This window comes from Phalangium opilio, unplaced genomic scaffold, assembly GCF_054372755.1.
Source record: "Phalangium opilio isolate 3A_F unplaced genomic scaffold, DU_Popi_V2 ptg000101l_1, whole genome shotgun sequence".
NCBI classification, from domain to species: domain Eukaryota; kingdom Metazoa; phylum Arthropoda; class Arachnida; order Opiliones; family Phalangiidae; genus Phalangium; species Phalangium opilio.
In genome coordinates, this window is record NW_028324204.1 from 7538446 (window position 1) to 7563975 (window position 25530).

The following is a 25530-nucleotide window of genomic DNA, read 5'->3' on the forward strand; positions in this document are numbered from 1 at the left end:
TTGACTTTTTACGTCACATCTGAGACCTCACAACACCGCTCCCGGATGGGCTCGAACCACCAACCTTTCAGTAAACAGCCGAACGCGCTAACCATTGAGCCACGGAAGCTCAGAAATTCAATGGTTGTCAGGTATTGTGGAAAAACTTTGACTTTTTACGACACATCTGAGACCTCACAACACCGCTCCCGGATGGGCTCGAACCACCAACCTTTCGGTTAACAGCCGAACGCACTAAGCATTGCGCCACGGAAGCTTAGAATTTAAAATGTTGTCAGGTATTGTGGAAAAACTTTGACTTTTCACGTTACATTTGAGATCTCACAACACCGCTCCCGGGTGGGCTCGAACGACCAACCTTTCGGTTAACAGCCAAACGCGCTAACCATTGTGCAAAGGAAGCCCAAAAATTAAATGGTCTTCAGGTATTGTGGAAAAACTTTTATATTCTGGGTTACAGCTGACGCCTCACAACACCGCTCCCGGATGGGCTCGAACCTCCACCCTTTTGGTTAACAGCCGAACGCACTAAGCATTGCGCCACGGAAGCTTAAAATTTAAAATGTTGTCAGGTATTGTGGAAAACTTAGGACTTTTTACGCTACATCTGAGACCCCACAACACCTCTCCCGGGTGGGCTGGAACCACCAACCTTTCGATTAACAGCCGAACGCGCTAACCATTGCGCCACGGAAGCCCAAAAATTAAATGGCCGTCAGGTATTGTGGAAAAACTTTGACTTTTTACGTCACATCTGAGACTCCACAACACCGCCCCGGGAAGGGCTCGAACCACCAACCTTTCGGTTAACAGCCGAATGCGCTAACCATTGCGCCACGGAAGCCGAAAAAATAAATGTTCGTCAGGTATTGTGGGAAAACTTTGACTTTTTACGTCACATCTGAGGCCTCACAACACCGCTCCCGGGTGGGCTCGAACCACCGACATTTCGGTTAACAGCCGAACGCACTAAGAATGCGCCATGGAAGCTTAGAATTTAAAATGTGGTCAGGTATTGTGGAAAAACTTTGGCTTTTTACGTTACTTTTGAGATCTCACAACACCGCTCCCGGGTGGGCTCGAACCACCAACCTTTCGGTTAACAGATGAACGCGATAACCATTGCGCAAAGGAAGCCCAAAAATTAAATGGTCTTCAGGTATTGTGGAAAAACTTTTATATTCTGGGTTACAGCTGACGCCTCACAACACCGCTCCCGGATGGGCTCGAACCACCACCCTTTTGGTTAACAGCCGAACGCACTAAGCATTGCGCCACGGAAGCTTAAAATTTAAAATGTTGTCAGGTATTGTGGAAAACTTATGACTTTTTACGCTACATCTGAGACCCCACAACACCTCTCCCGGGTGGGCTGGAACCACCAACCTTTCGATTAACAGCCGAACGCGCTAACCATTGCGCCACGGAAGCCCAAAAATTAAATGGCCGTCAGGTATTGTGGAAAAACTTTGACTTTTTACGTCACATCTGAGACTCCACAACACCGCCCCAGGATGGGCTCGAACCACCAACCTTTCGGTTAACAGCCGAACGCACTAAGCATTGCGCCACGGAAGCTTAGAATTTAAAATGTTGTCAGGTATTGTGGAAAAACTTTGACTTTTCACGTTACATTTGAGATCTCACAACACCGCTCCCGGGTGGGCTAGAACGACCAACCTTTCGGTTAACAGCCAAACGCGCTAACCATTGAGCCACGGAAGCTCAGAAATTAAATGGTTGTCAGGTATTGTGGAAAAACTTTTATATTCTGGGTTACAGCTGACGCCTCACAACACCGCTCCCGGATGGGCTCGAACCACCAACCATTCGGTTAACAGATGAACGCGATAACCATTGCGCAAAGGAAGCCCAAAAATTAAATGGTCTTCAGGTATTGTGGAAAAACTTTTATATTCTGGGTTACAGCTGACGCCTCACAACACCGCTCCCGGATGGGCTCGAACCACCACCCTTTTGGTTAACAGCCGAACGCACTAAGCATTGCGCCACGGAAGCTTAAAATTTAAAATGTTGTCAGGTATTGTGGAAAACTTATGACTTTTTACGCTACATCTGAGACCCCACAACACCTCTCCCGGGTGGGCTGGAACCACCAACCTTTCGATTAACAGCCGAACGCGCTAACCGTTGCGCCACGGAAGCCCAAAAATTAAATGGCCGTCAGGTATTGTGGAAAAACTTTGACTTTTTACGTCACATCTGAGACTCCACAACACCGCCCCGGGATGGGCTCGAACCACCAACCTTTCGGTTAACAGCCGAATGCGCTAACCATTGCGCCACGGAAGCCGAAAAAATGAATGTTCGTCAGGTATTGTGGGAAAACTTTGACTTTTTACGTCACATCTGAGGCCTCACAACACCGCTCCCGGATGGGCTCGAACCACCGACCTTTCGGTTAACAGATGAACGCGATAACCATTGCGCAACGGAAGCCCAAAATTATATCGTCGTCAGGTATTGTGGAAAAACTTTGACTTTTTACGTCACATCTGAGACCTCACAACACCGCTCCCGGATGGGCTCGAACCACCAACCTTTCAGTAAACAGCCGAACGCGCTAACCATTGAGCCACGGAAGCTCAGAAATTCAATGGTTGTCAGGTATTGTGGAAAAACTTTGACTTTTTACGACACATCTGAGACCTCACAACACCGCTCCCGGATGGGCTCGAACCACCAACCTTTCGGTTAACAGCCGAACGCACTAAGCATTGCGCCACGGAAGCTTAGAATTTAAAATGTTGTCAGGTATTGTGGAAAAACTTTGACTTTTCACGTTACATTTGAGATCTCACAACACCGCTCCCGGGTGGGCTCGAACGACCAACCTTTCGGTTAACAGCCAAACGCGCTAACCATTGCGCAAAGGAAGCCCAAAAATTAAATGGTCTTCAGGTATTGTGGAAAAACTTTTATATTCTGGGTTACAGCTGACGCCTCACAACACCGCTCCCGGATGGGCTCGAACCTCCACCCTTTTGGTTAACAGCCGAACGCACTAAGCATTGCGCCACGGAAGCTTAAAATTTAAAATGTTGTCAGGTATTGTGGAAAACTTATGACTTTTTACGCTACATCTGAGACCCCACAACACCTCTCCTGGGTGGGCTTTAACCACCAACCTTTCGATTAACAGCCGAACGCGCTAACCATTGCGCCACGGAAGCCCAAAAATTAAATGGCCGTCAGGTATTGTGGAAAAACTTTGACTTTTTACGTCACATCTGAGACTCCACAACACCGCCCCGGGATGGGCTCGAACCACCAACCTTTCGGTTAACAGCCGAATGCGCTAACCATTGCGCCACGGAAGCCGAAAAAATAAATGTTCGTCAGGTATTGTGGGAAAACTTTGACTTTTTACGTCACATCTGAGGCCTCACAACACCGCTCCCGGGTGGGCTCGAACCACCGACATTTCGGTTAACAGATGAACGCGATAACCATTGCGCAACGGAAGCCCAAAAATTATATCGTCGTCAGGTATTGTGGAAAAACTTTGACTTTTTACGTCACATCTGAGATCTCACAACACCGCTCCGGGATGGGCTCGAACCACCAACCTTTCGGTTAACAGCCGAACGCACTAAGCATTGCGCAATGGAAGCTTAGAATTTAAAATGTTGTCAGGTATTGTGGAAAAAGTTTGGCTTTTTACGTTACTTTTGAGATCTCACAACACCGCTCCCGGGTAGGCTCGAACCACCAACCTTTCGGTTAACAGATGAACGCGATAACCATTGCGCAACGGAAGCCCAAAATTATATCGTCGTCAGGTATTGTGGAAAGACTTTGACTTTTTACGTCACATCTGAGACCTCACAACACCGCTCCCGGATGGGCTCGAACCACCAACCTTTCAGTAAACAGCCGAACGCGCTAACCATTGAGCCACGGAAGCTCAGAAATTCAATGGTTGTCAGGTATTGTGGAAAAACTTTGACTTTTTACGACACATCTGAGACCTCACAACACCGCTCCCGGATGGGCTCGAACCACCAACCTTTCGGTTAACAGCCGAACGCACTAAGCATTGCGCCACGGAAGCTTAGAATTTAAAATGTTGTCAGGTATTGTGGAAAAACTTTGACTTTTCACGTTACATTTGAGATCTCACAACACCGCTCCCGGGTGGGCTAGAACGACCAACCTTTCGGTTAACAGCAAAACGCGCTAACCATTGAGCCACGGAAGCTCAGAAATTAAATGGTTGTCAGGTATTGTGGAAAAACTTTGACTTTTTACGTCACATCTGAGACCTCACAACACCGCTCCCGGATGGGCTCGAACCACCAACCATTCGGTTAACAGATGAACGCGATAACCATTGCGCAAAGGAAGCCCAAAAATTAAATGGTCTTCAGGTATTGTGGAAAAACTTTTATATTCTGGGTTACAGCTGACGCCTCACAACACCGCTCCCGGATGGGCTCGAACCACCACCCTTTTGGTTAACAGCCGAACGCACTAAGCATTGCGCCACGGAAGCTTAAAATTTAAAATGTTGTCAGGTATTGTGGAAAACTTATGACTTTTTACGCTACATCTGAGACCCCACAACACCTCTCCCGGGTGGGCTGGAACCACCAACCTTTCGATTAACAGCCGAACGCGCTAACCATTGAGCCACGGAAGCTCAGAAATTCAATGGTTGTCAGGTATTGTGGAAAAACTTTGACTTTTTACGACACATCTGAGACCTCACAACACCGCTCCCGGATGGGCTCGAACCACCAACCTTTCGGTTAACAGCCGAACGCACTAAGCATTGCGCCACGGAAGCTTAGAATTTAAAATGTTGTCAGGTATTGTGGAAAAACTTTGACTTTTCACGTTACATTTGAGATCTCACAACACCGCTCCCGGGTGGGCTAGAACGACCAACCTTTCGGTTAACAGCCAAACGCGCTAACCATTGAGCCACGGAAGCTCGGAAATTAAATGGTTGTCAGGTATTGTGGAAAAACTTTGACTTTTTACGTCACATCTGAGACCTCACAACACCGCTCCCGGATGGGCTCGAACCACCAACCATTCGGTTAACAGATGAACGCGATAACCATTGCGCAAAGGAAGCCCAAAAATTAAATGGTCTTCAGGTATTGTGGAAAAACTTTTATATTCTGGGTTACAGCTGACGCCTCACAACACCGCTCCCGGATGGGCTCGAACCACCACCCTTTTGGTTAACAGCCGAACGCACTAAGCATTGCGCCACGGAAGCTTAAAATTTAAAATGTTGTCAGGTATTGTGGAAAACTTATGACTTTTTACGCTACATCTGAGACCCCACAACACCTCTCCCGGGTGGGCTGGAACCACCAACCTTTCGATTAACAGCCGAACGCGCTAACCGTTGCGCCACGGAAGCCCAAAAATTAAATGGCCGTCAGGTATTGTGGAAAAACTTTGACTTTTTACATCACATCTGAGACTCCACAACACCGCCCCGGGATGGGCTCGAACCACCAACCTTTCGGTTAACAGCCGAATGCGCTAACCATTGCGCCACGGAAGCCGAAAAAATGAATGTTCGTCAGGTATTGTGGGAAAACTTTGACTTTTTACGTCACATCTGAGGCCTCACAACACCGCTCCCGGATGGGCTCGAACCACCGACCTTTCGGTTAACAGATGAACGCGATAACCATTGCGCAACGGAAGCCCAAAATTATATCGTCGTCAGGTATTGTGGAAAAACTTTGACTTTTTACGTCACATCTGAGACCTCACAACACCGCTCCCGGATGGGCTCGAACCACCAACCTTTCAGTAAACAGCCGAACGCGCTAACCATTGAGCCACGGAAGCTCAGAAATTCAATGGTTGTCAGGTATTGTGGAAAAACTTTGACTTTTTACGACACATCTGAGACCTCACAACACCGCTCCCGGATGGGCTCGAACCACCAACCTTTCGGTTAACAGCCGAACGCACTAAGCATTGCGCCACGGAAGCTTAGAATTTAAAATGTTGTCAGGTATTGTGGAAAAACTTTGACTTTTCACGTTACATTTGAGATCTCACAACACCGCTCCCGGGTGGGCTCGAACGACCAACCTTTCGGTTAACAGCCAAACGCGCTAACCATTGCGCAAAGGAAGCCCAAAAATTAAATGGTCTTCAGGTATTGTGGAAAAACTTTTATATTCTGGGTTACAGCTGACGCCTCACAACACCGCTCCCGGATGGGCTCGAACCTCCACCCTTTTGGTTAACAGCCGAACGCACTAAGCATTGCGCCACGGAAGCTTAAAATTTAAAATGTTGTCAGGTATTGTGGAAAACTTATGACTTTTTACGCTACATCTGAGACCCCACAACACCTCTCCTGGGTGGGCTGGAACCACCAACCTTTCGATTAACAGCCGAACGCGCTAACCATTGCGCCACGGAAGCCCAAAAATTAAATGGCCGTCAGGTATTGTGGAAAAACTTTGACTTTTTACGTCACATCTGAGACTCCACACACCGCCCCGGGATGGGCTCGAACCACCAACCTTTCGGTTAACAGCCGAATGCGCTAACCATTGCGCCACGGAAGCCGAAAAAATAAATGTTCGTCAGGTATTGTGGGAAAACTTTGACTTTTTACGTCACATCTGAGGCCTCACAACACCGCTCCCGGGTGGGCTCGAACCACCGACATTTCGGTTAACAGATGAACGCGATAACCATTGCGCAACGGAAGCCCAAAAATTATATCGTCGTCAGGTATTGTGGAAAAACTTTGACTTTTTACGTCACATCTGAGATCTCACAACACCGCTCCGGGATGGGCTCGAACCACCAACCTTTCGGTTAACAGCCGAACGCACTAAGCATTGCGCAATGGAAGCTTAGAATTTAAAATGTTGTCAGGTATTGTGGAAAAAGTTTGGCTTTTTACGTTACTTTTGAGATCTCACAACACCGCTCCCGGGTAGGCTCGAACCACCAACCTTTCGGTTAACAGATGAACGCGATAACCATTGCGCAACGGAAGCCCAAAATTATATCGTCGTCAGGTATTGTGGAAAGACTTTGACTTTTTACGTCACATCTGAGACCTCACAACACCGCTCCCGGATGGGCTCGAACCACCAACCTTTCAGTAAACAGCCGAACGCGCTAACCATTGAGCCACGGAAGCTCAGAAATTCAATGGTTGTCAGGTATTGTGGAAAAACTTTGACTTTTTACGACACATCTGAGACCTCACAACACCGCTCCCGGATGGGCTCGAACCACCAACCTTTCGGTTAACAGCCGAACGCACTAAGCATTGCGCCACGGAAGCTTAGAATTTAAAATGTTGTCAGGTATTGTGGAAAAACTTTGACTTTTCACGTTACATTTGAGATCTCACAACACCGCTCCCGGGTGGGCTAGAACGACCAACCTTTCGGTTAACAGCAAAACGCGCTAACCATTGAGCCACGGAAGCTCAGAAATTAAATGGTTGTCAGGTATTGTGGAAAAACTTTGACTTTTTACGTCACATCTGAGACCTCACAACACCGCTCCCGGATGGGCTCGAACCACCAACCATTCGGTTAACAGATGAACGCGATAACCATTGCGCAAAGGAAGCCCAAAAATTAAATGGTCTTCAGGTATTGTGGAAAAACTTTTATATTCTGGGTTACAGCTGACGCCTCACAACACCGCTCCCGGATGGGCTCGAACCACCACCCTTTTGGTTAACAGCCGAACGCACTAAGCATTGCGCCACGGAAGCTTAAAATTTAAAATGTTGTCAGGTATTGTGGAAAACTTATGACTTTTTACGCTACATCTGAGACCCCACAACACCTCTCCCGGGTGGGCTGGAACCACCAACCTTTCGATTAACAGCCGAACGCGCTAACCATTGAGCCACGGAAGCTCAGAAATTCAATGGTTGTCAGGTATTGTGGAAAAACTTTGACTTTTTACGACACATCTGAGACCTCACAACACCGCTCCCGGATGGGCTCGAACCACCAACCTTTCGGTTAACAGCCGAACGCACTAAGCATTGCGCCACGGAAGCTTAGAATTTAAAATGTTGTCAGGTATTGTGGAAAAACTTTGACTTTTCACGTTACATTTGAGATCTCACAACACCGCTCCCGGGTGGGCTAGAACGACCAACCTTTCGGTTAACAGCCAAACGCGCTAACCATTGAGCCACGGAAGCTCGGAAATTAAATGGTTGTCAGGTATTGTGGAAAAACTTTGACTTTTTACGTCACATCTGAGACCTCACAACACCGCTCCCGGATGGGCTCGAACCACCAACCATTCGGTTAACAGATGAACGCGATAACCATTGCGCAAAGGAAGCCCAAAAATTAAATGGTCTTCAGGTATTGTGGAAAAACTTTTATATTCTGGGTTACAGCTGACGCCTCACAACACCGCTCCCGGATGGGCTCGAACCACCACCCTTTTGGTTAACAGCCGAACGCACTAAGCATTGCGCCACGGAAGCTTAAAATTTAAAATGTTGTCAGGTATTGTGGAAAACTTATGACTTTTTACGCTACATCTGAGACCCCACAACACCTCTCCCGGGTGGGCTGGAACCACCAACCTTTCGATTAACAGCCGAACGCGCTAACCGTTGCGCCACGGAAGCCCAAAAATTAAATGGCCGTCAGGTATTGTGGAAAAACTTTGACTTTTTACGTCACATCTGAGACTCCACAACACCGCCCCGGGATGGGCTCGAACCACCAACCTTTCGGTTAACAGCCGAATGCGCTAACCATTGCGCCACGGAAGCCGAAAAAATAAATGTTCGTCAGGTATTGTGGGAAAACTTTGACTTTTTACGTCACATCTGAGGCCTCACAACACCGCTCCCGGATGGGCTCGAACCACTAACCTTTCGGTTAACAGATGAACGCGATAACCATTGCGCAACGGAAGCCCAAAATTATATCGTCGTCAGGTATTGTGGAAAAACTTTGACTTTTTACGTCACATCTGAGACCTCACAACACCGCTCCCGGATGGGCTCGAACCACCAACCTTTCAGTAAACAGCCGAACGCGCTAACCATTGAGCCACGGAAGCTCAGAAATTCAATGGTTGTCAGGTATTGTGGAAAAACTTTGACTTTTTACGACACATCTGAGACCTCACAACACCGCTCCCGGATGGGCTCGAACCACCAACCTTTCGGTTAACAGCCGAACGCACTAAGCATTGCGCCACGGAAGCTTAGAATTTAAAATGTTGTCAGGTATTGTGGAAAAACTTTGACTTTTCACGTTACATTTGAGATCTCACAACACCGCTCCCGGGTGGGCTAGAACGACCAACCTTTCGGTTAACAGCCAAACGCGCTAACCATTGCGCAACGGAAGCCCAAAATTATATCGTCGTCAGGTATTGTGGAAAAACTTTGACTTTTTACGTCACATCTGAGACCTCACAACACCGCTCCCGGATGGGCTCGAACCACCAACCTTTCGGTTAACAGCCGAACGCACTAAGCATTGCGCCACGGAAGCTTAGAATTTAAAATGTTGTCAGGTATTGTGGAAAAACTTTGACTTTTCACGTTACATTTGAGATCTCACAACACCGCTCCCGGGTGGGCTCGAACGACCAACCTTTCGGTTAACAGCCAAACGCGCTAACCATTGCGCAAAGGAAGCCCAAAAATTAAATGGTCTTCAGGTATTGTGGAAAAACTTTTATATTCTGGGTTACAGCTAACGCCTCACAACACCGCTCCCGGATGGGCTCGAACCTCCACCCTTTTGGTTAACAGCCGAACGCACTAAGCATTGCGCCACGGAAGCTTAAAATTTAAAATGTTGTCAGGTATTGTGGAAAACTTAGGACTTTTTACGCTACATCTGAGACCCCACAACACCTCTCCCGGGTGGGCTGGAACCACCAACCTTTCGATTAACAGCCGAACGCGCTAACCATTGCGCCACGGAAGCCCAAAAATTAAATGGCCGTCAGGTATTGTGGAAAAACTTTGACTTTTTACGTCACATCTGAGACTCCACAACACCGCCCCGGGATGGGCTCGAACCACCAACCTTTCGGTTAACAGCCGAATGCGCTAACCATTGCGCCACGGAAGCCGAAAAAATAAATGTTCGTCAGGTATTGTGGGAAAACTTTGACTTTTTACGTCACATCTGAGGCCTCACAACACCGCTCCCGGGTGGGCTCGAACCACCGACATTTCGGTTAACAGATGAACGCGATAACCATTGCGCAACGGAAGCCCAAAAATTATATCGTCGTCAGGTATTGTGGAAAAACTTTGACTTTTTACGTCACATCTGAGATCTCACAACACCGCTCCGGGATGGGCTCGAACCACCAACCTTTCGGTTAACAGCCGAACGCACTAAGCATTGCGCAATGGAAGCTTAGAATTTAAAATGTTGTCAGGTATTGTGGAAAAAGTTTGGCTTTTTACGTTACTTTTGAGATCTCACAACACCGCTCCCGGGTAGGCTCGAACCACCAACCTTTCGGTTAACAGATGAACGCGATAACCATTGCGCAACGGAAGCCCAAAATTATATCGTCGTCAGGTATTGTGGAAAGACTTTGACTTTTTACGTCACATCTGAGACCTCACAACACCGCTCCCGGATGGGCTCGAACCACCAACCTTTCAGTAAACAGCCGAACGCGCTAACCATTGAGCCACGGAAGCTCAGAAATTCAATGGTTGTCAGGTATTGTGGAAAAACTTTGACTTTTTACGACACATCTGAGACCTCACAACACCGCTCCCGGATGGGCTCGAACCACCAACCTTTCGGTTAACAGCCGAACGCACTAAGCATTGCGCCACGGAAGCTTAGAATTTAAAATGTTGTCAGGTATTGTGGAAAAACTTTGACTTTTCACGTTACATTTGAGATCTCACAACACCGCTCCCGGGTGGGCTAGAACGACCAACCTTTCGGTTAACAGCAAAACGCGCTAACCATTGAGCCACGGAAGCTCAGAAATTAAATGGTTGTCAGGTATTGTGGAAAAACTTTGACTTTTTACGTCACATCTGAGACCTCACAACACCGCTCCCGGATGGGCTCGAACCACCAACCATTCGGTTAACAGATGAACGCGATAACCATTGCGCAAAGGAAGCCCAAAAATTAAATGGTCTTCAGGTATTGTGGAAAAACTTTTATATTCTGGGTTACAGCTGACGCCTCACAACACCGCTCCCGGATGGGCTCGAACCACCACCCTTTTGGTTAACAGCCGAACGCACTAAGCATTGCGCCACGGAAGCTTAAAATTTAAAATGTTGTCAGGTATTGTGGAAAACTTATGACTTTTTACGCTACATCTGAGACCCCACAACACCTCTCCCGGGTGGGCTGGAACCACCAACCTTTCGATTAACAGCCGAACGCGCTAACCATTGAGCCACGGAAGCTCAGAAATTCAATGGTTGTCAGGTATTGTGGAAAAACTTTGACTTTTTACGACACATCTGAGACCTCACAACACCGCTCCCGGATGGGCTCGAACCACCAACCTTTCGGTTAACAGCCGAACGCACTAAGCATTGCGCCACGGAAGCTTAGAATTTAAAATGTTGTCAGGTATTGTGGAAAAACTTTGACTTTTCACGTTACATTTGAGATCTCACAACACCGCTCCCGGGTGGGCTAGAACGACCAACCTTTCGGTTAACAGCCAAACGCGCTAACCATTGAGCCACGGAAGCTCGGAAATTAAATGGTTGTCAGGTATTGTGGAAAAACTTTGACTTTTTACGTCACATCTGAGACCTCACAACACCGCTCCCGGATGGGCTCGAACCACCAACCATTCGGTTAACAGATGAACGCGATAACCATTGCGCAAAGGAAGCCCAAAAATTAAATGGTCTTCAGGTATTGTGGAAAAACTTTTATATTCTGGGTTACAGCTGACGCCTCACAACACCGCTCCCGGATGGGCTCGAACCACCACCCTTTTGGTTAACAGCCGAACGCACTAAGCATTGCGCCACGGAAGCTTAAAATTTAAAATGTTGTCAGGTATTGTGGAAAACTTATGACTTTTTACGCTACATCTGAGACCCCACAACACCTCTCCCGGGTGGGCTGGAACCACCAACCTTTCGATTAACAGCCGAACGCGCTAACCGTTGCGCCACGGAAGCCCAAAAATTAAATGGCCGTCAGGTATTGTGGAAAAACTTTGACTTTTTACGTCACATCTGAGACTCCACAACACCGCCCCGGGATGGGCTCGAACCACCAACCTTTCGGTTAACAGCCGAATGCGCTAACCATTGCGCCACGGAAGCCGAAAAAATAAATGTTCGTCAGGTATTGTGGGAAAACTTTGACTTTTTACGTCACATCTGAGGCCTCACAACACCGCTCCCGGATGGGCTCGAACCACCAACCTTTCAGTAAACAGCCGAACGCGCTAACCATTGAGCCACGGAAGCTCAGAAATTCAATGGTTGTCAGGTATTGTGTAAAAACTTTGACTTTTTACGACACATCTGAGACCTCACAACACCGCTCCCGGATGGGCTCGAACCACCAACCTTTCGGTTAACAGCCGAACGCACTAAGCATTGCGCCACGGAAGCTTAGAATTTAAAATGTTGTCAGGTATTGTGGAAAAACTTTGACTTTTCACGTTACATTTGAGATCTCACAACACCGCTCCCGGGTGGGCTCGAACGACCAACCTTTCGGTTAACAGCCAAACGCGCTAACCATTGCGCAAAGGAAGCCCAAAAATTAAATGGTCTTCAGGTATTGTGGAAAAACTTTTATATTCTGGGTTACAGCTGACGCCTCACAACACCGCTCCCGGATGGGCTCGAACCTCCACCCTTTTGGTTAACAGCCGAACGCACTAAGCATTGCGCCACGGAAGCTTAAAATTTAAAATGTTGTCAGGTATTGTGGAAAACTTAGGACTTTTTACGCTACATCTGAGACCCCACAACACCTCTCCCGGGTGGGCTGGAACCACCAACCTTTCGATTAACAGCCGAACGCGCTAACCATTGCGCCACGGAAGCCCAAAAATTAAATGGCCGTCAGGTATTGTGGAAAAACTTTGACTTTTTACGTCACATCTGAGACTCCACAACACCGCCCCGGGATGGGCTCGAACCACCAACCTTTCGGTTAACAGCCGAATGCGCTAACCATTGCGCCACGGAAGCCGAAAAAATAAATGTTCGTCAGGTATTGTGGGAAAACTTTGACTTTTTACGTCACATCTGAGGCCTCACAACACCGCTCCCGGGTGGGCTCGAACCACCGACATTTCGGTTAACAGCCGAACGCACTAAGAATGCGCCATGGAAGCTTAGAATTTAAAATGTGGTCAGGTATTGTGGAAAAACTTTGGCTTTTTACGTTACTTTTGAGATCTCACAACACCGCTCCCGGGTGGGCTCGAACCACCAACCTTTCGGTTAACAGATGAACGCGATAACCATTGCGCAAAGGAAGCCCAAAAATTAAATGGTCTTCAGGTATTGTGGAAAAACTTTTATATTCTGGGTTACAGCTGACGCCTCACAACACCGCTCCCGGATGGGCTCGAACCACCACCCTTTTGGTTAACAGCCGAACGCACTAAGCATTGCGCCACGGAAGCTTAAAATTTAAAATGTTGTCAGGTATTGTGGAAAACTTATGACTTTTTACGCTACATCTGAGACCCCACAACACCTCTCCCGGGTGGGCTGGAACCACCAACCTTTCGATTAACAGCCGAACGCGCTAACCATTGCGCCACGGAAGCCCAAAAATTAAATGGCCGTCAGGTATTGTGGAAAAACTTTGACTTTTTACGTCACATCTGAGACTCCACAACACCGCCCCAGGATGGGCTCGAACCACCAACCTTTCGGTTAACAGCCGAACGCACTAAGCATTGCGCCACGGAAGCTTAAAATTTAAAATGTTGTCAGGTATTGTGGAAAAACTTTGACTTTTCACGTTACATTTGAGATCTCACAACACCGCTCCCGGGTGGGCTAGAACGACCAACCTTTCGGTTAACAGCCAAACGCGTTAACCATTGAGCCACGGAAGCTCAGAAATTAAATGGTTGTCAGGTATTGTGGAAAAACTTTGACTTTTTACGTCACATCTGAGACCTCACAACACCGCTCCCGGATGGGCTCGAACCACCAACCATTCGGTTAACAGATGAACGCGATAACCATTGCGCAAAGGAAGCCCAAAAATTAAATGGTCTTCAGGTATTGTGGAAAAACTTTTATATTCTGGGTTACAGCTGACGCCTCACAACACCGCTCCCGGATGGGCTCGAACCACCACCCTTTTGGTTAACAGCCGAACGCACTAAGCATTGCGCCACGGAAGCTTAAAATTTAAAATGTTGTCAGGTATTGTGGAAAACTTATGACTTTTTACGCTACATCTGAGACCCCACAACACCTCTCCCGGGTGGGCTGGAACCACCAACCTTTCGATTAACAGCCGAACGCGCTAACCGTTGCGCCACGGAAGCCCAAAAATTAAATGGCCGTCAGGTATTGTGGAAAAACTTTAACTTTTTACGTCACATCTGAGACTCCACAACACCGCCCCGGGATGGGCTCGAACCACCAACCTTTCGGTTAACAGCCGAATGCGCTAACCATTGCGCCACGGAAGCCGAAAAAATGAATGTTCGTCAGGTATTGTGGGAAAACTTTGACTTTTTACGTCACATCTGAGGCCTCACAACACCGCTCCCGGATGGGCTCGAACCACCGACCTTTCGGTTAACAGATGAACGCGATAACCATTGCGCAACGGAAGCCCAAAATTATATCGTCGTCAGGTATTGTGGAAAAACTTTGACTTTTTACGTCACATCTGAGACCTCACAACACCGCTCCCGGATGGGCTCGAACCACCAACCTTTCAGTAAACAGCCGAACGCGCTAACCATTGAGCCACGGAAGCTCAGAAATTCAATGGTTGTCAGGTATTGTGGAAAAACTTTGACTTTTTACGACACATCTGAGACCTCACAACACCGCTCCCGGATGGGCTCGAACCACCAACCTTTCGGTTAACAGCCGAACGCACTAAGCATTGCGCCACGGAAGCTTAGAATTTAAAATGTTGTCAGGTATTGTGGAAAAACTTTGACTTTTCACGTTACATTTGAGATCTCACAACACCGCTCCCGGGTGGGCTCGAACGACCAACCTTTCGGTTAACAGCCAAACGCGCTAACCATTGCGCAAAGGAAGCCCAAAAATTAAATGGTCTTCAGGTATTGTGGAAAAACTTTTATATTCTGGGTTACAGCTGACGCCTCACAACACCGCTCCCGGATGGGCTCGAACCTCCACCCTTTTGGTTAACAGCCGAACGCACTAAGCATTGCGCCACGGAAGCTTAAAATTTAAAATGTTGTCAGGTATTGTGGAAAACTTATGACTTTTTACGCTACATCTGAGACCCCACAACACCTCTCCTGGGTGGGCTGGAACCACCAACCTTTCGATTAACAGCCGAACGCGCTAACCATTGCGCCACGGAAGCCCAAAAATTAAATGGCCGTCAGGTATTGTGGAAAAACTTTGACTTTTTACGTCACATCTGAGACTCCACAACACCGCCCCGGGATGGGCTCGAACCACCAACCTTTCGGTTAACAGCCGAATGCGCTAACCATTGCGCCACGGAAGCCGAAAAAATAAATGTTCGTCAGGTATTGTGGGAAAACTTTGACTTTTTACGTCACATCTGAGGCCTCACAACACCGCTCCCGGGTGGGCTCGAACCACCGACATTTCGGTTAACAGCCGAACGCACTAAGAATGCGCCATGGAAGCTTAGAATTTAAAATGTGGTCAGGTATTGTGGAAAAACTTTGGCTTTTTACGTTACTTTTGAGATCTCACAACACCGCTCCCGGGTGGGCTCGAACCACCAACCTTTCGGTTAACAGATGAACGCGATAACCATTGCGCAAAGGAAGCCCAAAAATTAAATGGTCTTCAGGTATTGTGGAAAAACTTTTATATTCTGGGTTACAGCTGACGCCTCACAACACCGCTCCCGGATGGGCTCGAACCTCCACCCTTTTGGTTAACAGCCGAACGCACTAAGCATTGCGCCACGGAAGCTTAAAATTTAAAATGTTGTCAGGTATTGTGGAAAACTTATGACTTTTTACGCTACATCTGAGACCCCACAACACCTCTCCTGGGTGGGCTGGAACCACCAACCTTTCGATTAACAGCCGAACGCGCTAACCATTGCGCCACGGAAGCCCAAAAATTAAATGGCCGTCAGGTATTGTGGAAAAACTTTGACTTTTTACGTCACATCTGAGACTCCACAACACCGCCCCAGGATGGGCTCGAACCACCAACCTTTCGGTTAACAGCCGAATGCGCTAACCATTGCCCCACGGAAGCCGAAAAAATAAATGTTCGTCAGGTATTGTGGGAAAACTTTGACTTTTTACGTCACATCTGAGGCCTCACAACACCGCTCCCGGGTGGGCTCGAACCACCGACATTTCGGTTAACAGCCGAACGCACTAAGAATGCGCCATGGATGCTTAGAATTTAAAATGTTGTCAGGTATTGTGGAAAAACTTTGGCTTTATACGTTACTTTTGAGATCTCACAACACCGCTCCCGGGAGGGCTCGAACCACCAACCTTTCGGTTAACAGATGAACGCGATAACCATTGCGCAACGGAAGCCCAAAAATAATATCGTCGTCAGGTATTGTGGAAAAACTTTGACTTTTTACGTCACATCTGAGATCTCACAACACCGCTCCGGGATGGGCTCGAACCACCAACCTTTCGGTTAACAGCCGAATGCGCTAACCATTGCGCCACGGAAGCCCAAAAAATAAACGTTCGTCAGGTATTGTGGGAAAACTTTGACTTTTTACGTCACATCTGAGGCCTCACAACACCGCTCACGGATGGGCTCTAACCACCGACCTTTCGGTTAACAGCCGAACGCACTAAGCATTGCGCAATGGAAGCTTAGAATTTAAAATGTTGTCAGGTATTGTGGAAAAAGTTTGGCTTTTTACGTTACTTTTGAGATCTCACAACACCGCTCCCGGGTGGGCTCGAACCACCAACCTTTCGGTTAACAGATGAACGCGATAACCATTGCGCAACGGAAGCCCAAAATTATATCGTCGTCAGGTATTCTGGAAAAACTTTGACTTTTTACGTCACATCTGAGATCTCACAACACCGCTCCGGGATGGGCTCGAACCACCAACCTTTCGGTTAACAGCCGAATGCGCTAACCATTGCGCCACGGAAGCCCAAAAAATAAACGTTCGTCAGGTATTGTGGGAAAACTTTGACTTTTACGTCACATCTGAGGCCTCACAACACCGCTCCCGGATGGGCTCGAACCACCGACCTTTCGGTTAACAGCCGAACGCACTAAGCATTGCGCAATGGAAGCTTAGAATTTAAAATGTTGTCAGGTATTGTGGAAAAAGTTTGGCTTTTTACGTTACTTTTGAGATCTCACAACACCGCTCCCGGGTGGGCTCGAACCACCAACCTTTCGGTTAACAGATGAACGCGATAACCATTGCGCAACGGAAGCCCAAAATTATATCGTCGTCAGGTATTCTGGAAAAACATTGACTTTTTACGTCACATCTGAGACTTCACAACACCGCTCCCGGATGGGCTCGAACCACCAACCTTTCAGTTAACAGCCGAACGCGCTAACCATTGAGCCACGGAAGCTCAGAAATTCAATGGTTGTCAGGTATTGTGGAAAAACTTTGACTTTTTACGTCACATCTGAGACCTCACAACACCGCTCCCGGATGGGCTCGAACCACCAACCTTTCGGTTAACAGCCGAACACGCTAACCATTGCGCCACGGAAGCCCAAAAATTACATGGTCGTCAGGTATTGCTGAAAAACTTTGGCTTTTTACGTTACATTTGAGATCTCGCAACACCGCTCCCAGGTGGGCTCGACCCACCAACCTTTCGGTTAATAGCCAAACGCGCTAACCATTGAGCCACGGAAGCTCAGAAATTAAATGGTTGTCAGGTATTGTGGAAAACTTTTGACTTTTTACGCTACATCTGAGACCCCACAACATCTCTCCCGGGTGGGCTCGAACCACCAACCTTTCGGTTAACAGCTGAACGCGCTAAACTTTACGCCACGGAAGCCCAAAAATTAGATTTTCGTCAGGCATTGTGGAAAAACTCCGACTTTTTACGTTACATCTGAGACCTCACAACACCGCTCCCGGGTGGGCTCGAACCACCAACCTTTCGGTTAACAGCCGAACGCGCTAACCATTGCGCCACGGAAGCTCAGAAATTCAATGGTTGTCCGGTATTGTGGAAAACTTATGACTTTTTAGGCTACATCTGAGACCCCACAACACCTCTCCTGGGTGAGCTTGAACCACCAACCTTTCGGTTAACTGATGAACGCGATAACCATTGCGCAACGGAAGCCCAAAAATTATATCGTCGTCAGGTATTGTGGAAAAACTTTGAATTTTTACGTCACATCTGAGATCTCACAACACCGCTCCGGGATGGGCTCGAACCACCAACGTTTCGGTTAACAGCCGAATGCGCTAACCATTGCGCCACGGAAGCCCAAAAAATAAACGTTCGTCAGGTATTGTGGGAAAACTTTGACTTTTTACGTCACATCTGAGGCCTCACAACACCGCTCACGGATGGGCTCGAACCACCGACCTTTCGGTTAACAGCCGAACGCACTAAGCATTGCGCAATGGAAGCTTAGAATTTAAAATGTTGTCAGGTATTGTGGAAAAAGTTTGGCTTTTTACGTTACTTTTGAGATCTCACATTACCGCTCCCGGGTGGGCTCGAACCACCAACCTTTCGGTTAACAGATGAACGCGATAACCATTGCGCAACGGAAGCCCAAAATTATATCGTCGTCAGGTATTCTGGAAAAACTTTGACTTTTTACGTCACATCTGAGATCTCACAACACCGCTCCGGGATGGGCTCGAACCACCAACCTTTCGGTTAACAGCCGAATGCGCTAACCATTGCGCCACGGAAGCCCAAAAAATAAACGTTCGTCAGGTATTGTGGGAAAACTTTGACTTTTACGTCACATCTGAGGCCTCACAACACCGCTCCCGGATGGGCTCGAACCACCGACCTTTCGGTTAACAGCCGAACGCACTAAGCATTGCGCAATGGAAGCTTAGAATTTAAAATGTTGTCAGGTATTGTGGAAAAAGTTTGGCTTTTTACGTTACTTTTGAGATCTCACAACACCGCTCCCGGGTGGGCTCGAACCACCAACCTTTCGGTTAACAGATGAACGCGATAACCATTGCGCAACGGAAGCCCAAAATTATATCGTCGTCAGGTATTCTGGAAAAACTTTGACTTTTTACGTCACATCTGAGACTTCACAACACCGCTCCCGGATGGGCTCGAACCACCAACCTTTCAGTTAACAGCCGAACGCGCTAACCATTGAGCCACGGAAGCTCAGAAATTCAATGGTTGTCAGGTATTGTGGAAAAACTTTGACTTTTTACGTCACATCTGAGACCTCACAACACCGCTCCCGGATGGGCTCGAACCACCAACCTTTCGGTTAACAGCCGAACACGCTAACCATTGCGCCACGGAAGCCCAAAAATTACATGGTCGTCAGGTATTGCTGAAAAACTTTGGCTTTTTACGTTACATTTGAGATCTCGCAACACCGCTCCCAGGTGGGCTCGACCCACCAACCTTTCGGTTAATAGCCGAACGCGCTAACCATTGAGCCACGGAAGCTCAGAAATTAAATGGTTGTCAGGTATTGTGGAAAACTTTTGACTTTTTACGCTACATCTGAGACCCCACAACATCTCTCCCGGGTGGGCTCGAACCACCAACCTTTCGGTTAACAGCTGAACGCGCTAAACTTTACGCCACGGAAGCCCAAAAATTAGATTTTCGTCAGGCATTGTGGAAAAACTCCGACTTTTTACGTTACATCTGAGACCTCACAACACCGCTCCCGGGTGGGCTCGAACCACCAACCTTTCGGTTAACAGCCGAAAGCGCTAACCATTGCGCCACGGAAGCTCAGAAATTCAATGGTTGTCCGGTATTGTGGAAAACTTATGACTTTTTAGGCTACATCTGAGACCCCACAACACCTCTCCTGGGTGAGCTTGAACCACCAACCTTTCGGTTAACAGATGAACGCGATAACCATTGCGCAACGGAAGCCCAAAAATTATATCGTCGTCAGGTATTGTGGAAAAACTTTGACTTTTTACGTCACATCTGAGATCTCACAACACCGCTCCGGGATGGGCTCGAACCACCGACCTTTCGGTTAACAGCCGAACGCACTAAGCATTGCGCAATGGAAGCTTAGAATTTAAAATGTTGTCAGGTATTGTGGAAAAAGTTTGGCTTTTTACGTTACTTTTGAGATCTCACAACACCGCTCCCGGGTGGGCTCGAACCACCAACCTTTCGGTTAACAGATGAACGCGATAACCATTGCGCAACGGAAGCCCAAAATTATATCGTCGTCAGGTATTCTGGAAAAACTTTGACTTTTTACGTCACATCTGAGATCTCACAACACCGCTCCGGGATGGGCTCGAACCACCAACCTTTCGGTTAACAGCCGAATGCGCTAACCATTGCGCCACGGAAGCCCAAAAAATAAACGTTCGTCAGGTATTGTGGGAAAACTTTGACTTTTACGTCACATCTGAGGCCTCACAACACCGCTCCCGGATGGGCTCGAACCACCGACCTTTCGGTTAACAGCCGAACGCACTAAGCATTGCGCAATGGAAGCTTAGAATTTAAAATGTTGTCAGGTATTGTGGAAAAAGTTTGGCTTTTTACGTTACTTTTGAGATCTCACAACACCGCTCCCGGGTGGGCTCGAACCACCAACCTTTCGGTTAACAGATGAACGCGATAACCATTGCGCAACGGAAGCCCAAAATTATATCGTCGTCAGGTATTCTGGAAAAACTTTGACTTTTTACGTCACATCTGAGACTTCACAACACCGCTCCCGGATGGGCTCGAACCACCAACCTTTCAGTTAACAGCCGAACGCGCTAACCATTGAGCCACGGAAGCTCAGAAATTCAATGGTTGTCAGGTATTGTGGAAAAACTTTGACTTTTTACGTCACATCTGAGACCTCACAACACCGCTCCCGGATGGGCTCGAACCACCAACCTTTCGGTTAACAGCCGAACACGCTAACCATTGCGCCACGGAAGCCCAAAAATTACATGGTCGTCAGGTATTGCTGAAAAACTTTGGCTTTTTACGTTACATTTGAGATCTCGCAACACCGCTCCCAGGTGGGCTCGACCCACCAACCTTTCGGTTAATAGCCGAACGCGCTAACCATTGAGCCACGGAAGCTCAGAAATTAAATGTTTGTCAGGTATTGTGGAAAACTTTTGACTTTTTACGCTACATCTGAGACCCCACAACATCTCTCCCGGGTGGGCTCGAACCACCAACCTTTCGGTTAACAGCTGAACGCGCTAAACTTTACGCCACGGAAGCCCAAAAATTAGATTTTCGTCAGGCATTGTGGAAAAACTCCGACTTTTTACGTTACATCTGAGACCTCACAACACCGCTCCCGGGTGGGCTCGAACCACCAACCTTTTGGTTAACAGCCGAACGCGCTAACCATTGCGCCACGGAAGCTCAGAAATTCAATGGTTGTCCGGTATTGTGGAAAACTTATGACTTTTTAGGCTACATCTGAGACCCCACAACACCTCTCCTGGGTGAGCTTGAACCACCAACCTTTCGGTTAACAGATGAACGCTATAACCATTGCGCAATGGAAGCTTAGAATTTAAAATGTTGTCAGGTATTGTGGAAAAAGTTTGGCTTTTTACGTTACTTTTGAGATCTCACAACACCGCTCCCGGGTGGGCTCGAACCACCAACCTTTCGGTTAACAGATGAACGCGATAACCATTGCGCAACGGAAGCCCAAAATTATATCGTCGTCAGGTATTCTGGAAAAACTTTGACTTTTTACGTCACATCTGAGACTTCACAACACCGCTCCCGGATGGGCTCGAACCACCGACCTTTCGGTTAACAGCCGAACGCACTAAGCATTGCGCAATGGAAGCTTAGAATTTAAAATGTTGTCAGGTATTGTGGAAAAAGTTTGGCTTTTTACGTTACTTTTGAGATCTCACAACACCGCTCCCGGGTGGGCTCGAACCACCAACCTTTCGGTTAACAGATGAACGCGATAACCATTGCGCAACGGAAGCCCAAAATTATATCGTCGTCAGGTATTGTGGAAAAACTTTGACTTTTTACGTCACATCTGAGACCTCACAACACCGCTCCCGGATGGGCTCGAACCACCAACCTTTCAGTAAACAGCCGAACGCGCTAACCATTGAGCCACGGAAGCTCAGAAATTCTATGGTTGTCAGGTATTGTGGAAAAACTTTGACTTTTTACGACACATCTGAGGCCTCACAACACCGCTCCCGGATGGGCTCGAACCACCAACCTTTCGGTTAACAGCCGAACGCACTAAGCATTGCGCCACGGAAGCTTAGAATTTAAAATGTTGTCAGGTATTGTGGAAAAACTTTGACTTTTCACGTTACATTTGAGATCTCACAACACCGCTCCCGGGTGGGCTAGAACGACCAACCTTTCGGTTAACAGCCAAACGCGCTAACCATTGAGCCACGGAAGCTCAGAAATTAAATGGTTGTCAGGTATTGTGGAAAAACTTTGACTTTTTACGTCACATCTGAGACCTCACAACACCGCTCCCGGATGGGCTCGAACCACCAACCATTCGGTTAACAGATGAACGCGATAACCATTGCGCAAAGGAAGCCCAAAAATTAAATGGTCTTCAGGTATTGTGGAAAAACTTTTATATTCTGGGTTACAGCTGACGCCTCACAACACCGCTCCCGAATGGGCTCGAACCACCAACCTTTCGGTTAACAGCCGAACGCGCTAACCATTGCGCCACGGAAGCCCAAAAATTAAATGTTCGTCTGGTATTGTGCAAAAACACTGGCTTTTACGTTACATCTGAGACCTCACAACACCGCTCCCGGGTGGGCTCGAACCATCAACCTTTTGGTTAACAGCTGAACGCGATAACCATTGCGCAACGGAAGCCCAAATATTAAATGGACGTCAGGTATTGTGGAAAAATTTGACTTTTTACGTCACATTTGAGATCTCGCAACACCGCTCCCGGGTGGGCTCGACCCACCAACCTTTCGGTTATTAGCCGAACGCGCTAACCATTGAGCCACGGAAGCTTTGAAATTAAATGGTTGTCAGGTATTGTGGAAAACTTATGACTTTTTACGCTACATCTGAGACCCACAACATCTCTCCCGGGTGGACTCGAACCACCAACCTTTCGGTTATAAGCTGAACGCGCTAACCTTTACGCCACGGAAGCCCAAAAATTAGATGTTCGTCAGGCATTGTGGAAAAACACCGACTTTTTACGTTACATCTGAGACCTCACAACACCGCTCCCGGATGGGCTCGAACCACCAACCTTTCGGTTAACAGCCGAACGCGCTAACCATTGCGCCACGGAAGCCCAAAAATTAAATGTTCGTCTGGTATTGTGCAAAAACACTGGCTTTTTACGTTACATCTGAGACCTCACAACACCGCTCCCGGGTGGGCTCGAACCATCAACCTTTCGGATAACAGCTGAACGCGATAACCATTGCGCAACGGAAGCCCAAATATTAAATGGACGTCAGGTATTGTGGAAAAACTTTGACTTTTTACGTCACATCTGAGACCTCACAACACCGCTCCCGGATGGACTCGAACCACCAGCCTTTCGGTTAACAGCCGAACGCGCTAACCATTGCGCCACGGCAGCCCAAAAATTAAATGGTCGTCAGGTATTGCTGAAAAACTTTGGCTTTTTACGTTACATTTGAGATCTCGCAACACCGCTCCCGGGTGGGCTCGACCCACCAACCTTTCGGTTAATACCCGAACGCGCTAACCATTGAGCCACGGAAGCTCAGAAATTAAATGGTTGTCAGGTATTGTGGAAAACTTATGACTTTTTACGCTACATCTGAGACCTCACAACACCGCTCCCGGATGGGCTCGAACCACCAACCTTTCGGTTAACAGCCGAACGCGCTAACCATTGCGCCACGGAAGCCCAAAAATTAAATGTTCGTCTGGTATTGTGCAAAAACACTGGCTTTTTACGTTACATCTGAGACCTCACAACACCGCTCCCGGGTGGGCTCGAACCACCAACCTTTCGGATAACAGCCGAACGCGCAAACCATTGAGCCACGGAAGCTCAGAAATTAAATGGTTGTCAGGTATTGTGCAAAAACACTGGCTTTTACGTTACATCTGAGACCTCACAACACCGCTCCCGGGTGGGCTCGAACCATCAACCTTTTGGTTAACAGCTGAACGCGATAACCATTGCGCAACGGAAGCCCAAATATTAAATGGACGTCAGGTATTGTGGAAAAATTTGACTTTTTACGTCACATCTGAGACCTCACAACACCGCTCCCGGATGGGCTCGAACCACCAACCTTTCGGTTAACAGCCGAACGCGCTAACCATTGCGCCACGGAAGCCCAAAAATTAAATGGTCGTCAGATATTGCTGAAAAACTTTGGCTTTTTACGTTACATTTGAGATCTCGCAACACCGCTCCCGGGTGGGCTCGACCCACCAACCTTTCGGTTAATAGCCGAACGCGCTAACCATTGAGCCACGGAAGCTCAGAAATTAAATGGTTGTCTGGTATTGTGGAAAACTTATGACTTTTTACGCTACATCTGAGACCCCACAACATCTCTCCCGGGTGGGCTCGAACCACCAACCTTTCGGTTATAAGCTGAACGCGCTAACCTTTACGCCACGGAAGCCCAAAAATTAGATGTTCGTCAGGCATTGTGGAAAAACACCGACTTTTTACGTTACATCTGAGACCTCACAACACCGCTCCCGAATGGGCTCGAACCACCAACCTTTCGGTTAACAGCCGAACGCGCTAACCATTGCGCCACGGAAGCCCAAAAATTAAATGTTCGTCTGGTATTGTGCAAAAACACTGGCTTTTACGTTACATCTGAGACCTCACAACACCGCTCCCGGGTGGGCTCGAACCATCAACCTTTTGGTTAACAGCTGAACGCGATAACCATTGCGCAACGGAAGCCCAAATATTAAATGGACGTCAGGTATTGTGGAAAAATTTGACTTTTTACGTCACATTTGAGATCTCGCAACACCGCTCCCGGGTGGGCTCGACCCACCAACCTTTCGGTTATTAGCCGAACGCGCTAACCATTGAGCCACGGAAGCTTTGAAATTAAATGTTTGTCAGGTATTGTGGAAAACTTATGACTTTTTACGCTACATCTGAGACCCACAACATCTCTCCCGGGTGGACTCGAACCACCAACCTTTCGGTTATAAGCTGAACGCGCTAACCTTTACGCCACGGAAGCCCAAAAATTAGATGTTCGTCAG

General features: G+C 47.7%; 10 non-coding genes across 10 annotated transcripts; all 10 read right to left on the minus strand.

The window, feature by feature from the left end:
• Positions 1-17954: 17954 nt before the first annotated feature.
• Positions 17955-18027, minus strand: TRNAN-AUU (transfer RNA asparagine (anticodon AUU)). Its single transcript has one exon. It is a non-coding gene; the product is annotated as a tRNA-Asn (tRNA).
• A 1688-nt stretch (positions 18028-19715) lies between these two features.
• On the minus strand, positions 19716-19788 carry TRNAN-AUU (transfer RNA asparagine (anticodon AUU)). Its single transcript has one exon. It is a non-coding gene; the product is annotated as a tRNA-Asn (tRNA).
• A 1541-nt stretch (positions 19789-21329) lies between these two features.
• On the minus strand, positions 21330-21402 carry TRNAN-AUU (transfer RNA asparagine (anticodon AUU)). The gene has a single exon. It is a non-coding gene; the product is annotated as a tRNA-Asn (tRNA).
• A 1834-nt stretch (positions 21403-23236) lies between these two features.
• TRNAI-AAU (transfer RNA isoleucine (anticodon AAU)) lies at positions 23237-23309 on the minus strand. The gene has a single exon. It is a non-coding gene; the product is annotated as a tRNA-Ile (tRNA).
• A 73-nt stretch (positions 23310-23382) lies between these two features.
• On the minus strand, positions 23383-23455 carry TRNAI-UAU (transfer RNA isoleucine (anticodon UAU)). Its single transcript has one exon. It is a non-coding gene; the product is annotated as a tRNA-Ile (tRNA).
• Positions 23456-23970: 515 nt separating this feature from the next.
• TRNAN-AUU (transfer RNA asparagine (anticodon AUU)) lies at positions 23971-24043 on the minus strand. Its single transcript has one exon. It is a non-coding gene; the product is annotated as a tRNA-Asn (tRNA).
• Positions 24044-24703: 660 nt separating this feature from the next.
• Positions 24704-24776, minus strand: TRNAN-AUU (transfer RNA asparagine (anticodon AUU)). The gene has a single exon. It is a non-coding gene; the product is annotated as a tRNA-Asn (tRNA).
• A 74-nt stretch (positions 24777-24850) lies between these two features.
• On the minus strand, positions 24851-24923 carry TRNAI-UAU (transfer RNA isoleucine (anticodon UAU)). Its single transcript has one exon. It is a non-coding gene; the product is annotated as a tRNA-Ile (tRNA).
• A 366-nt stretch (positions 24924-25289) lies between these two features.
• TRNAI-AAU (transfer RNA isoleucine (anticodon AAU)) lies at positions 25290-25362 on the minus strand. The gene has a single exon. It is a non-coding gene; the product is annotated as a tRNA-Ile (tRNA).
• Positions 25363-25435: 73 nt separating this feature from the next.
• Positions 25436-25508, minus strand: TRNAI-UAU (transfer RNA isoleucine (anticodon UAU)). Its single transcript has one exon. It is a non-coding gene; the product is annotated as a tRNA-Ile (tRNA).
• Between the last annotated feature and the right edge of the window lie 22 nt (positions 25509-25530).